Source organism: Malaclemys terrapin, chromosome 1 (genome assembly GCF_027887155.1).
Source record: "Malaclemys terrapin pileata isolate rMalTer1 chromosome 1, rMalTer1.hap1, whole genome shotgun sequence".
In the NCBI taxonomy this organism is placed as follows: domain Eukaryota; kingdom Metazoa; phylum Chordata; order Testudines; family Emydidae; genus Malaclemys; species Malaclemys terrapin.
In genome coordinates this window covers 93,078,430-93,091,533 of record NC_071505.1, presented here as the reverse complement: position 1 = coordinate 93,091,533, position 13,104 = coordinate 93,078,430, and positions in this window count along the sequence as shown.

Genomic DNA, 13,104 nt, shown 5'->3' with positions numbered 1-13,104 from the left:
TTTAAAAAATAAGGAAGAAATCGGAAAGGTTAAAGGAAAACACGTCACCCCCCTCTGTGGCATGGGGACGTCACAACCAGCCATCTCTGGAACGTCAGGGCAGTTCACAGTCTGTTCCTCACACGTCCCAGGCTTCCTTCTCAGGCCCTGGCTGTGCTGCAGGGAAGCTGTGAGTTGGCCACTTGCTTTGGTGGTGGCCACATGCCATCAGGCTCTAGACAGCAGGACCCTTCTTCCCAGCACCAGCCCCCCTTGTCGGGGTTATGATCCCCCTCTAAGTCTGGCCTGCGAGGCCTCTTGGCTGGAGACATCTCCCTGCACTGGGCCTGCTGCCCAGGGTCCCCCTCACTCTCCCCAGCTGCTCACCACACCTAGCTCTGGTCTGCTCCAGCCCCAGCACCAGCACTGCTGCTGCTCTGCCTCCAGCAGCCTGGGCTGCTTTTCTGACCCCTCTGGCTGTGATAGCTGCAGCTCTGCTCCCAGCACAGGTTGGCTCTCTGGGATGCTTCTGTGGCTCTGCTCCCAGCACTGACCTGCTCCCTGGGCTGCTTCTTTGGTTCTCTCTGGCTGGCGTGGCTCTGCTCCCCAACTCAGCTCAGGCTCCTGCTCCCTCCTTAGCTCGGCCCCACTCTGTTCCAGGCAATTCCAGCTCACACGGAGGACAGGACCCACCCTGACTCCCTCATTAGCCTGCCCGCCCTGTCAATCAGGCTGACCTGGAGCATTGGTCTCTCCCCATTGTTCCTGGGGACTGTCAGTCTCAGGGTCCTGATTTCCCATTGACCCTGCCCCTTTCTTTTGGTACTGGGAGCTAGCCAAACAGAACACCCCCACTGAGTTTAGTAAGGGACCAACAGTCCCCTTACATATAGCTTTTGCTAGTGTGAGATATGGGTCTAATTGAAGTTGTGCTGATAAACTGGTGTTTCTTATACCAAGAACTAGCCTGTCTCTTACTAGTTCTACTTCTAACATTGCCTATTTGCAATGTTCAACAAGCAGTAATAAAAGTCTCAACTATTTCCCCTTGTTCCTAGCATCTCCTTTTAAACTGGCCCTTTCATACATAATATTCTGTCTGCCTACGAAATGGGCATCCACAACCTTTTTCATTTCGAAGTATTCTTTCTTTTCCTCATCAATGAGGGGTAGAGCCTATAGGATAGCATCAGCATCCAGGGCAAATATCAGGGCATTTATCTGGTATTCTTGTGCTTTCTCTATTAAACCAGAAGCCATCCAGAGTTGCTTAAATCTATGGATCCAGTAAGGCCAGCTGCTTGAGTTGTTTCCAAAATCAAATTTCTCAGAGTCATTTGTGCTATGGGATCCATTGAGACAAATGGAGACAGGGCTCTGCCTTCTTCCTGCTGCAGCTTTCATAGGTCTCCTCCCTGATTTTCCACCTTCCCCACACACTCACCACTCTGGCAGTCGGGGGTGGGTGAGTGGGGGGCTCTTTTTTTCACTCCTTTAAAGAAAGGGATTCACAAGCTTCTGACACCATGGAGTGTGAGGACATGAACACAGAAAGCCATGCTTTAAGCAGCAAATACAGAACTCCAAGTTCTGACCAAGAAATTTCCCCATTTATTAAAATCCCAACTGCAACTGGTCCTCTCTAGTAACTGTGGAGGACCAGGAACTCTATAATCAGTCCACAGTTTCCTCATCTGTAAAATGGGGATAATGATACTTTGATACTTACCTCCTCTGTAAAGAGTTTCACGAATTATGGGTGAAAAGCATTATATAATACCGTAACCTAGGTCTTGAGAACCTGCCTGTTCCAGGTGGATGTCTCAGGTCACATTTTCAAGAGATAGAGACCTTCTTGTGCAACATGCACGAAGATGGGAGCACAATTACCACACCAATTGGGTATTTAGATGTCTGCATCCATTTGCACATACAGTTGCAGTAGACAAAGGTATATGCATTTTTATTTGCAGGCCTATGCATTAAAAATCTGCTCTTTAAGTCTCGTGAGGCATTTTTCATAAGACTAAGCACTTATGCCACCATCTTTAGCCACCTTTCCTCCCACTGTTGTGCAGCACACTTCTTGATTGCTGCCTAGCTGTAACTTCACTTCTTTGATGCTGTATGAATGTAAGTTTTTAGAGGACTTTGGTATGAATTCTGCTCTATAAATTTAAACGTTAGAGAAAAGGACACCTATGTGAGGAGCAGATTAATATACAGAGTCGGGTAATTTGTAGGTACATTTGAACTCCTCAAAAAAGTGGGGGAGGGAAATTTTATGTAATTATCTGCTTTAAATATGTTGCATTTGATCTATTTCATTTGAACTTGCCAGCTAGTTTTTATATTTACTGCAGCTACTTGCTTGTTCAAAAACTTTGCACAAACAGCATAGTGTCTAGAGGTTGTATTCTTTTTGCTGAGTATTAAGTAGACACTGTCAATTTAGAAGTAATTTTAAAAAGTTTCTTACCACCATGTAACAACTTAGATTGTTAAAATTAGAACAGAAGTTCTTTCACCACCAATATTTGATTATTTTTCGAAGTGCATGGTTAAATAAGACTTTACAGTTTCACATTTATTTTGAGTCCGTTTCACTTTCTCATGCACTTGCACAAACTGCAATATTTTTGGGTTTCAGATTCCACAGAGAATGTTTTAAAGGGCAGCAGTAACTTAAATTTGGCATAAAGTTTAAGTTTGAGGTAAACAAGTTTTCAGAAAACAAAAGATGAACAAATTGGAATCATTTGTCTGAACTGCAACAAAGCCATCCCATTTTTAAACAATTTCTTACGTAGTGCTAGAAACCAGAACATTGCAGCACTAGTATCCTGAGAATGAGAATAAGAAAATTGGCATAGTTCAGTCTGAGATAGAAGCAGAAAAACAAACAGCATGTGAACAGCAAGAACCAAATTGAATTTTTAAAATGTCAATGTTTAGTAATCTAAGCCATTAACATAAAAGATTTACAGTTTGAGTTTTAGTAGATGATATTCCTTGAATTTAGAACACACACTGTTTTCGTTGACATTTAAGAAATATTTTGTGAACATTTTTAATACTAAGTTTTCTAACTTTTTTTGTAAACAACCTGCATTTGGGGCCTGACCAACCTGGCAGTGTCGCTATAAATTAGGGTAATCCAATAGAAATGGTCACATTTGACGCCATTAGAATAATTTATTTATCCACAATCACAAACCCCCCAAATTAATAGTTGCCTAAAAATTTAAGTTTAATGAATGTCACTTATTATATCACTGGTATTACAGGTATTGAAATGGCACCTGTATCTCTCACCTGGAATGACTGCAAATTAACTCTTGGCACCAGATGACATCAGTGTAGCAGCGAAGTTCCAGTTTGATTCCAAGACAGCACAAAATGTGTAAGTTGGCTGTTTTCTGTGTGATGCTTATGATGGTGAAGAGCCTGATCCTACAACCCTTGCTCAGACAAGTAGCCTTTATTCACATGAGTAGTTCCACCGCTTTCAGTTAGACCAGTGGTTTTCAACCTGTGGTCCGCGGATCCCCTGGGGGGCCACAGACTATGTCTAAGGGGTCCACAAAGGGTGACTATGAAAATAAAGTTAGATCCCAGAAAAGTCATTCAATTTTTCTGATCAATCAAAAGTATGTGAATACCCCCACCTACAGGTCAAAACCCAGAAGTGTTACCGTAGAAGCCAACAGTTTAGCACCCTTTCTCACACTGCATCAAATGCCATGCCAAGCATCTGCAATGTTTATAGTTTAATTCTGTTCAGTTAGTTTTCAGTCTAAGACTTCTATGGTAGTGGTCCACAGACCACAGGTTGAATTTCTAAAAGGGTCTGCACCCATGAGCGCCTCCAGCTTTTCTGCCGCCTTAGGCGGTGGAAGGTCCCGCCCCGAAATGCCGCCCCCCACAGAGGCGGTGGAAGGTCCCGCCCCAAAATGCTGCCCCCCACAGAGGCGGCGGAAGGTCCTGCCGCCGAAATACCACCGTGGTCGCTGACCCCCAAATTGTTGTGCCCTAGGCAACCGCCTAGGTCGCCTAATGGGTTGCACCGGCCCTGTCTGCACCTCTGTTTGAAACTTTTTAGGGATCCACAAATGAAAAAAGATTGAAAACCACTGGCTATTTCCCAGGGAAAGGATTGCTGATAAGGTTCATAATCCTTATTTAAGACATCTAATAGATGTCATTTGTGGTACATCTTTTTGAACTCTAGAGATAAACCATCTAAAGAATTTTTTTTGTCAAAAATGTTCACTCAATTTTGTCTTATACTTCAGAGAAAGTAATTTACATTAGATTTACATTTAATGTCACTGGAGTTGCTATTCATTGTAGTGTAGTAATGGTTTGAAGTAGGATTCCACTTTTTCTACCTCTGGTCACCAGAGGAAAATTAAAGAGGAAGGGGAAGGAAAATAATGGTTTTTACAACTTGAATACCAGGTAATGGTTAGTAAGATTCAGTTAATAGTGACTAGGGATAATTAAGACAGATAACCAAGGTGTTCAGATCCTGCAGTCTATTTGGAAGTGCTTGAAAAGCAATTTTATGATAAAATATTATTTCATAGCATATCTAGGACAGGTAGATTTGAGATTTGTTTTTGATGATTTAAAGTGCTGTTACACTAAAATACACGGTGGTGTAGGATCCCAGTATGCAGGTGGTTTTAAGCTGTTAAATACAAGAACAATTCAAAGCAAATATTATCGTAGAATCATAGAAATGTTAGGCTGGAGGGCAACTTTGAGAGGTCATCAAGTCCAGCCCTCTGTGCTGTGGCAGCACCAAGTAAACCTAGACCACTCCTGACAGATGTTTGTCTAAACTATTTTTTAAAACTTCTAATGATGGAGATTCCACAACCTCCCTTGGAAGCCTGTTCCAGAGCTTAACTACCCTTATAGTTGGAAAGTTTTTCCTAATATCTAAATATCTAAATCTTCCTTGCTGCAGATTAAATCTATTACTTCTTGTCCTACCTTCAGTGGACGTGGAGAACAATTAATCACAATCTTCTTTATAAGATCCCTTATCATATTTGAGGACTTTTATAAGAACCGCCTCCCCTTTGTGCCCGGTTTTTGTAACCCTTCCTTGTAGGTCAGGTTTTCTAAATTTTTATCATTTTTGTTGCTCTCTTCTGGACTCTCCAATTTATCTACATCTTTACTGAAGTGTGGCTCACAGAATTGGATACATTACTCCAGCTGAGGCCTCACCAGTGCTGAGTAGAGCAGAAGAAATACCTCCTGCGTCTTATGTACAACACACTGTTGACTCATATGCAAGTTGTGATCCATTATAACCCCCAAATCCTTTTTAGCAGTACTACCAGCTAGCCAGTTATTCCCCATTTTGTAGTTGTGTATTTGATTTTTCCTTCCTAAGTGTAGTACTTTGCACTTGTCTTTATTCAGTTTCATCTTATTGAATTCAGACCAATTCTTCAATTTGTCAAGATTGTTTTGAATTCTAATCCTGCCCCCCAAAGTGCTTGTAACCCCTCCCTGCTCAGTGTCATCCACAAATTTTGTAAACATACTTTTCACTTCATTATCCAAGTCATTCATGGAAATGTTGAACAATACTGGACCTGGGACTGATCCTGCGGAACCCAACTAGATACACCCTTTCCATTTAATAATGGAGATATCCCATCTCCTAGAACTGGAAGGGACCTTGAAAGGTCATCGAGTCCAGCCCCCTGCCTTCACTAGCAGGACCAAGTACTGATTTTGCCCCAGATCCGTAAGTGGCCCCCTCAAGGATTGAACTCATAACTCTGGGTTTAGCAGGCCAATGCTCAAACCACTGAGCTATCCCTCCCCCCATTAAAAGTTTCAACTGAACTGACTGTACCATGGCATTGTAAATAGAATATCAGGGTTGGAAGGGACCTCAGGAGGTCATCTAGTCCAACCCCCTGCTCAAAGCAGGGCCAATCCCCAGACAGATTTTCCCCCCAGTTCCCTAAGTGGCCCCCTCAAGGATTGAACTCAGAACCCTGGGTTTAGCAGGCCAATGCTCAAACCACTGAGCTATCCCTCCCTCAACAAACCATTGATAACTACTCTTTGAGTAATAAAGAGTCATGTGGCACCTTATAGACTAACAGACGTATTGGAGCATAAGCTTTCGTGGGTGAATACCCACTTTGTTAGACGCATGTTGGTATTCACCCACGAATACATGTGTCTGACGAAGTGGGTATTCACCCACGAAAGCTTATGCTCCAATACGTCTGTTAGTCTGTAAGGTGCCACAGGACTCTTTGTCGCTTTTTACAGATCCAGACTAACACGGCTACCCCTCTGATACTTGACTACTCTTTGAGTATGGTCTATCCACCAGTTGTTCACCCACCTTATAGTGATTTCATGTAGACCACATTTCCCTCGTTTGCTTATGAGAATGTGGGACTGTGTAAAAAGCCTTATTAAATATCAAGATATTTCACATCTACTGCTTCCCCCCATCCACTAGGCCAGTAACCCCGTCAAAGAGGGAAATTAGGCTGATCTGGCATGATTTGTTCTTGAAAAGTCCATGCTGGCTATTCCTTATAACTTTGTTAATCTCCAAGTGCTTAGAAACTGATTGTTTAATAATTTGTTGCAGTTATGCAGTATCTTTCCAGGTATTGAAGTTAGGCTGACTGGTCTGTAATGCCCTGGGTCCTTCTTGTTCCCCTTTTGAAAGATAGGTACTATGTTTACCCTTCTCCAGTCTGCTGGGACCTTATCTGTCCTTGAGGAGTTCTCAAAGATAATTGCTAACAGTTCCAATATTGCTTCAGCTGGCTCCTTAAGTACTCTGCCAGCTTGAATACATCTAACCTATCTAAATAGTCTTTAACCTGTTGTTTTCCTATTTTGGCTTACTTTCCTTCCCCCTTATTGTTAATGTTAATTAATACTTAATAATTAATTAATATTAATTAATAAATTCATGGAGGTTAAGTCCGTTATTGGCTATTAGCCAGGATGGGTAAGGAATGGTGTCCCTAGCCTCTGTCTGTCAGAGGGTGGAGATGGATGGCAGGAGAGAGATCACTTGATCATTACCTGTTAGGTTCACTCCCTCTGGGGCACCTGGCATTGGCCACTGTTGGCAGACAGAATACTGGGCTGGATGGACCTTAGGTCTGACCCTGTATGGCCATTCTTATGTTCTTAATTGTGTTGAGTATCTGGTGACCTTTTTAGTTAAGACTGAAGGGAAATAGGCATTAAACACCTCAGCTTTCTTGATATCATCAGTTATTAGCTCTCCTTCCCTGCTAAGTAGAGGACCTAGACTTTCCTTCATCTTTTTCTTACTCCTAATAAATTTAAAGAACCTTTTCTGAATGCCTTTTATGTCCCTTGCTAAGTGTAAATCATTTTATGCCTTAGCCTTTCTGAATTTTTCCTACATGCTTGTGCTATTCTTTTGTACTCCTAGTTAGCCATTTGCCCATGTTTCCACTTTTTGTAGGATTCCTTTTTGATTTTCAGGTCATTAAAGAGCTCTTGATGAAGTCATATTGATCGCTTACTATTCTTCCTACCTTTCCTTTCCATGGGGATAGTTTGAGTTGTGCCTTTAATATGATCTCCTTGAGAAACTGCCAGCTCTCCTGAACTCCTTTACCCCTTAGATTTTTTCCCCATGACACCTTACCTATCTGTTCTCTGAATCTGTTCAAGTCTGCTTTTTTTGAAGTCCACTCTCCTTATTCTGCTGCTCTCACTCCTTCCTTTCCGTAGAATCATTATCTCATTCAAATTCATAAACCCAGATCCAGAATCTCTTAATCAAAATCCCAGCTAACTGCTGTGAGAGTTTTGCTTGAGTAAGATAAGAATAAGGACTACAGGCAGGATTTAGCTCATAGTGATTACCATTTTAAATGGCTACTATTCTTTGAAGAAGTGATTTAACTTGCAGTTGATGCAGACACTGATATTAATAACTAACATCTATTCCTGGTCAGTTGCACTCTACAAAACCTAATCTTGGAAAAGAAGTCTGCGGCAATGATCAGCATAGGTAGCCTCATCAGAAGTGATTAGCCTCCCTGAAGGAATGCCGTTTGGCAGAGCTCCAAGTAATGACCTTGCAACAGAAGTAAGGTTTGGCAACCTGATAGCACTGTGCTGCCATTGTCCCGTAATGTCACAAGAGTTGGCAACCATTAAGAGCTACACTCAGGAAGCCATTTACAATGCATATCAGCAACTTTACTGAACTTACATAGTTATGACCAATGCTATATTCTTATCAGTAGGTGGCACTATTTATATATGTCTGCCAAAACAGGTGTATTTTGTATGGAACTCTCGTAACAGCAATTCAGGGAGATACATGTCCTCACAAGAGCTGGAGGGACCACACAGTAAAACAGTTAATTGACATCAAAGCTTGCCTTCTGAACGCCACAAATAAGGTTAATACCACTTTGGCCTAGGAAGCCAAGCTCCTAGACAGATTAGCTAGCACCACCTACTGGAATAAGGATATATAGGTCTTGCGGCACTCCATGGAGGGTTAGTGACCCCAAAGCCCTGCCATATCTCATGCCAATACTATCCCTAGGAGAGGGCCCAGATAAGCAAGTCACAGCTTGGAGTTTCAGGAATTAGTTCCCAGCCAGGGTTCACAGGCTCAACAGCTTAAAAGAAAAGGAAGAGGCCAACAGGGGCTGTGTTGACTAGAAGCCAAGGCAGGGAGCTGTGGGGAATCAGAGAAACTACCCTGTATGGTGTGGACTTTTTGTTTTGTATTTTTAATTTTATTGCTTGTAAAAGCACATGGAAAGAATGCAGTAGGAGATGCCTGCCAAACTGGTGTCAATTTAGACTAACCCAGAACCCTTGCAACACACAAGCTTACCCAGAGAGTGATTTTGTGTTCAAATCTGAGCCTTCAGTGAACGCTCTTATTATCCTGGCACAGTATCTGCAGTGGGGTTTCACACCAGTAGAGTGTCAGCTAGCCACAGCGATGGCCAAAAAGAATGAAATACTTGTAAGTAGTATTGGAAAAAACAACAGTCTTTACTCAAAACCAACAAGCAAAACAACCATACAAGTACCAGTGCCCCCATATGATGGCAGGTTTTCTTATGGTTCCTTGGGAAACAGTGAAATCTGGTGGTTAGAGTAGAGGAAGGAGCTGTTCTAGTCCCACCTCCACCATTGACTAGCTATGTGTCCTTGGGCAAGTGAATTAACCTCTTTGTTCTGTAGTTTCCCTGTCTGTTAAACAAGGATAATATTCTCTCCATGGTTTACAGGCATGTTGTGAGGGTTATTTAAGTAATGTTTGTGAAGCACCTTGAGATGTGTGGATGGAAGACACTAGGAAGTGTGAAGGGCTATTATACAGTTAAGTAGCTGAAAGCCCATGCTGTTGCATGGAGGTAATTTGTCATGTGTGTAAAAAAGCTGAAAATGGCGGAGAACTTAAAAACTGGACAGTAACAAACTGCGACTCCCAGTGATGATTGAACCTGGTGATATTCTAAACAAAAAGAGCTCTCAGCCGTGCTTGTAACTGTTTCCTTTGCTTCACAGTGACTCAGCAGACATTCTAGGCCTCAGAGTGATGTTTGGGGCTATTGTTTATGGAGGTTGTGTTGTTGTGTGAGTGGTTGTACTGAGGGGTGTATGCTGGGAGAGTTGTGTTGATTTGTGAGGGGGGAAGTTGGATGCACTAGTTGGGCCTAATCCACCATCTCTGCAGTCTTCCTCATACAATTGTGAGAAAACAGAATATTTATTAGGAACTGACAATGTAACTGTGATCCAAGCGGTTGTCCTGTTTGCACGGTCAGCCGCTAAAATAAGGGAAAGGCAAGTGGGACGGTGATTATATATGGTTTAATTAGTTTTATGTTCTTTTTCATCTGTATTTACATATATTTTGGTAGTTTAATTTTTTGGATTTAGTTTTAAGTTTTATTATAATATATTTTGTTTCTGGCACTTTGGCCTATGGCTAAGTTGCTATTTATAAACTTGACATGATGGTGGTTGAGGCATACTTTGAAGCAGGACTCAGACTTGGAGTGGGAAGAACAGGTTGAAACAACATTTCATCGCTTTTCCCAGCTGAGGTCTGCATTGGTGTCCCATGGCCTTCCATGATGGCTCTGAAACTGTCAACAAAGAAAAGGAGAGGAGAACTATGAGCCAGCACCTCAACCTCACCCTGTCTCTGATTGGTCCACAGACTTGAGTGCATGGGCTGGACAGGCAGAGCTGTGGAGAGAAGGGGACATAGGGCCAGATTCGCCATTGTTTGCACCTTGTGTAGTCATTTATACCAGTGCATAGGGGATATAAAATGCTACCATTCTGATTTGGTTTACATTCACTTTGTGCTTCGTTCAAGTCTGAATAGTAATTGCTCATTAGGTGGCGCTATATGCTTATAGTTTCAGGGAGAGTGCACTCTCTTGAGGCTCCTTTTGATCTGTGTTGGGGTTTGTAATCTCTGTAACTCCTCCCGGCCCCCCTCTCATCCCGCCCCTCTCTTTTCAGTGGGTGAACGGAGTGCTGTTGAAAGGTGCTGTCTTGACAGGATTGGAGACTAAGGACTTGTCTACACTTACAGCGCTGCTGTGGTGCAGTTTTGTAGTGCTTAGTGAAGACTCTACCTACGCTGATGGGAGAGCTTCTCCCACTCCACCTCCCCAAGAGGCGGTAGCTGTGTCGATGGGGAGAAGCCCTCCCGTCAGCATAGTGCTGTCTACCCCAGAAGTTCGGTCGCTATGTCTGCGTCACTCAGGGGTGAGGATTTCCCACACCCCTGAGCGACATAGTTCTACTGACAGAAGTTTGTAGTGTAGACCAGGACGGGAGTCCTCTGTTTTGCCACAGAACAGGTACAGCACAGGCAGCGGCAGTCAAGCTTCCCCACGCAGTGCCTCCAGCTCTCCTCATGTAAATCAGGAGCGATAGCACTGAAGGCAGTGCAGTCACACCAATGTAAAATTGTTATAAATGAGTGAAGTACCAGGCTCAGATATCTACGAGCCTCAGTTGCATCAGAACTCTGCTCAGGGCTGATGAAGAAAGTGAGGGCCGGGGGGCAAAGGTGTTATCGAGCTATCTTGGCACTCCCCCAAACCTGGGATGCGGTCCCTAGCATAACTTGGAGTAGCCTCAGACCTTCTCTCAGATTCTGTAATGGATCCCTAGATGCTCTTAAGCCTACTGGGGATCTCCAGAGCTCAGCACACTTCTCCCATGCCCCCTCTTCATCCCGCCCACTATATGAAGGGAACTAAAAGGGTGTGGTATAGGATTCTCCCGCTCCTGAGGATTTCTCAGCTGACACGTTAGAGCAACTTTCCAAGCCCTTTGCATTGCTCGAACTGCACAAAAGGCCAGGGGGAGGGCCATCATATGGCCTACTCTGTGTAAATCATGTCCCCTCTTAGTCTCCTCTTCTCCAGACTAAACAAACCCAATTGTTTCAATCTTCCCTCATAGGTCATGTTTTCTAGACCTTTAATCATTTTTGTTGCTCTTCTCTGGACTTTCTCCAATTTGTCCACATCTTTCCTGAAATGTGGTGCCCAGAACTGGACACAATACTCCAGTTGAGGCCTAATCAGCGCGGAGTAGAGCGGAAGAATGACTTCTCGAGTCTTGCTTATAATACTCCTGCTAATACATCTCAGAATGACGTTTCCTTTTTTTGCAACAGCGTTACTCATATTTAGCTTGTGATCCACTATGACTTCCAGATCCCTTTCCGCAGTACTCTTTCCTAGGCGGTCATTTCCCATTTTGTATGGGTGCAACTGATTGTGCCTTCCTAAGTGGAGTACTTTGCATTTGTCCTTATTGAATTTCATCCTATTTACTTCAGACCATTTCTCCAGTTTGTCCAGATCCTGTCTCAAAACAACTCTTGATGCTAGCTCTGGCTCAGCCCTCACAAACAGACATGTATTTACTGTTTTACTAAGGCACACCTGTCCTGATTGGCAGCATCCCCTGCTATTTCTCTGCTGACCCACCTCTACATGCTGTTGTGCCAGTGCATTTCAATCCGGACTGGTAACTCAGCCATTTTCCTGCTAGTCTAGTCCTGGGTCATCAATCCACAGTTTTGCCAAAACATCAAATGTCCTTGAAATCCTCTGTAACTACAATAATTATATTTTGAGAAGGAAAATGAGCCATTTTCCCCCTTGTCTAATTGATTGGGGTGTCAGATATTCCTTTTTGTGCACCATACATGCTTCTTATTTATGTAGGAAGCAGCCGGTCTAGAGACTTAGCCAAGTTCTTTTTAAAAAAACCACAAAATTGGAACCTTTTTGGTTTTATCACCATATTTTATCACGAGTTGACAAGTAGAATCCATCGCTCCGCTCTTCCCTCTGCGTCCCAACATGTCTCTGGGATACAGCTCACTGCAGCTCCTCTCCTTCAAACAAATACTGCCGCTGTCTGGGGTAGAGAAGATGAGGTGGGGGCTATGGGAAAGAATCAGAGTTAGGACATGAGCAGGGTGGGGAAATTCTCACAGCATAAGGAACTCTTTGTGCCAAATGGTGCTGTGCAACAGACTCTCCTCCCAAAATGGGGGTGATTCCTTTTCCCCTCTTGGTTTAACTAGAATTATGAGCTGCAGAATATTATGGAGCTGCTTGTTCATGACTCGACAGTCGAGGTTGCTTTTTAAAATGGGCTAAAAATAGGGTAAACATTCCTGTTTTTCTCTACACGTAAGAGGCCTTTCCATCCAGTGTTAGTTTTTGTGCCCTTTGAATGTTCTTTGTGGTTTTTCTTTGATTTATTTTCATAACGTTTAAATAGGACATGTTTGAAATAGGGCTGTGGTTTATATTTGTCCATTGGAGTCTGACTTTTAAAAAACATTGTCTGCCTACAGAAGGTTTGACAGAGAGATGACTCTTGAGTGGATCTGATGAAATAGGGAGTTCAATAAAAATTAGGATTTAGGGTCATTTTTTGCCCTTATTTGTTATCACTGAAAGTCTGTGCACAACACAGTAACCAGTGGATTATGTTCTCTATTGAATGGATAAAACTTCATCACTTAAATGTTAGAAAAACTAGGAAATTAATACACAAAAATGT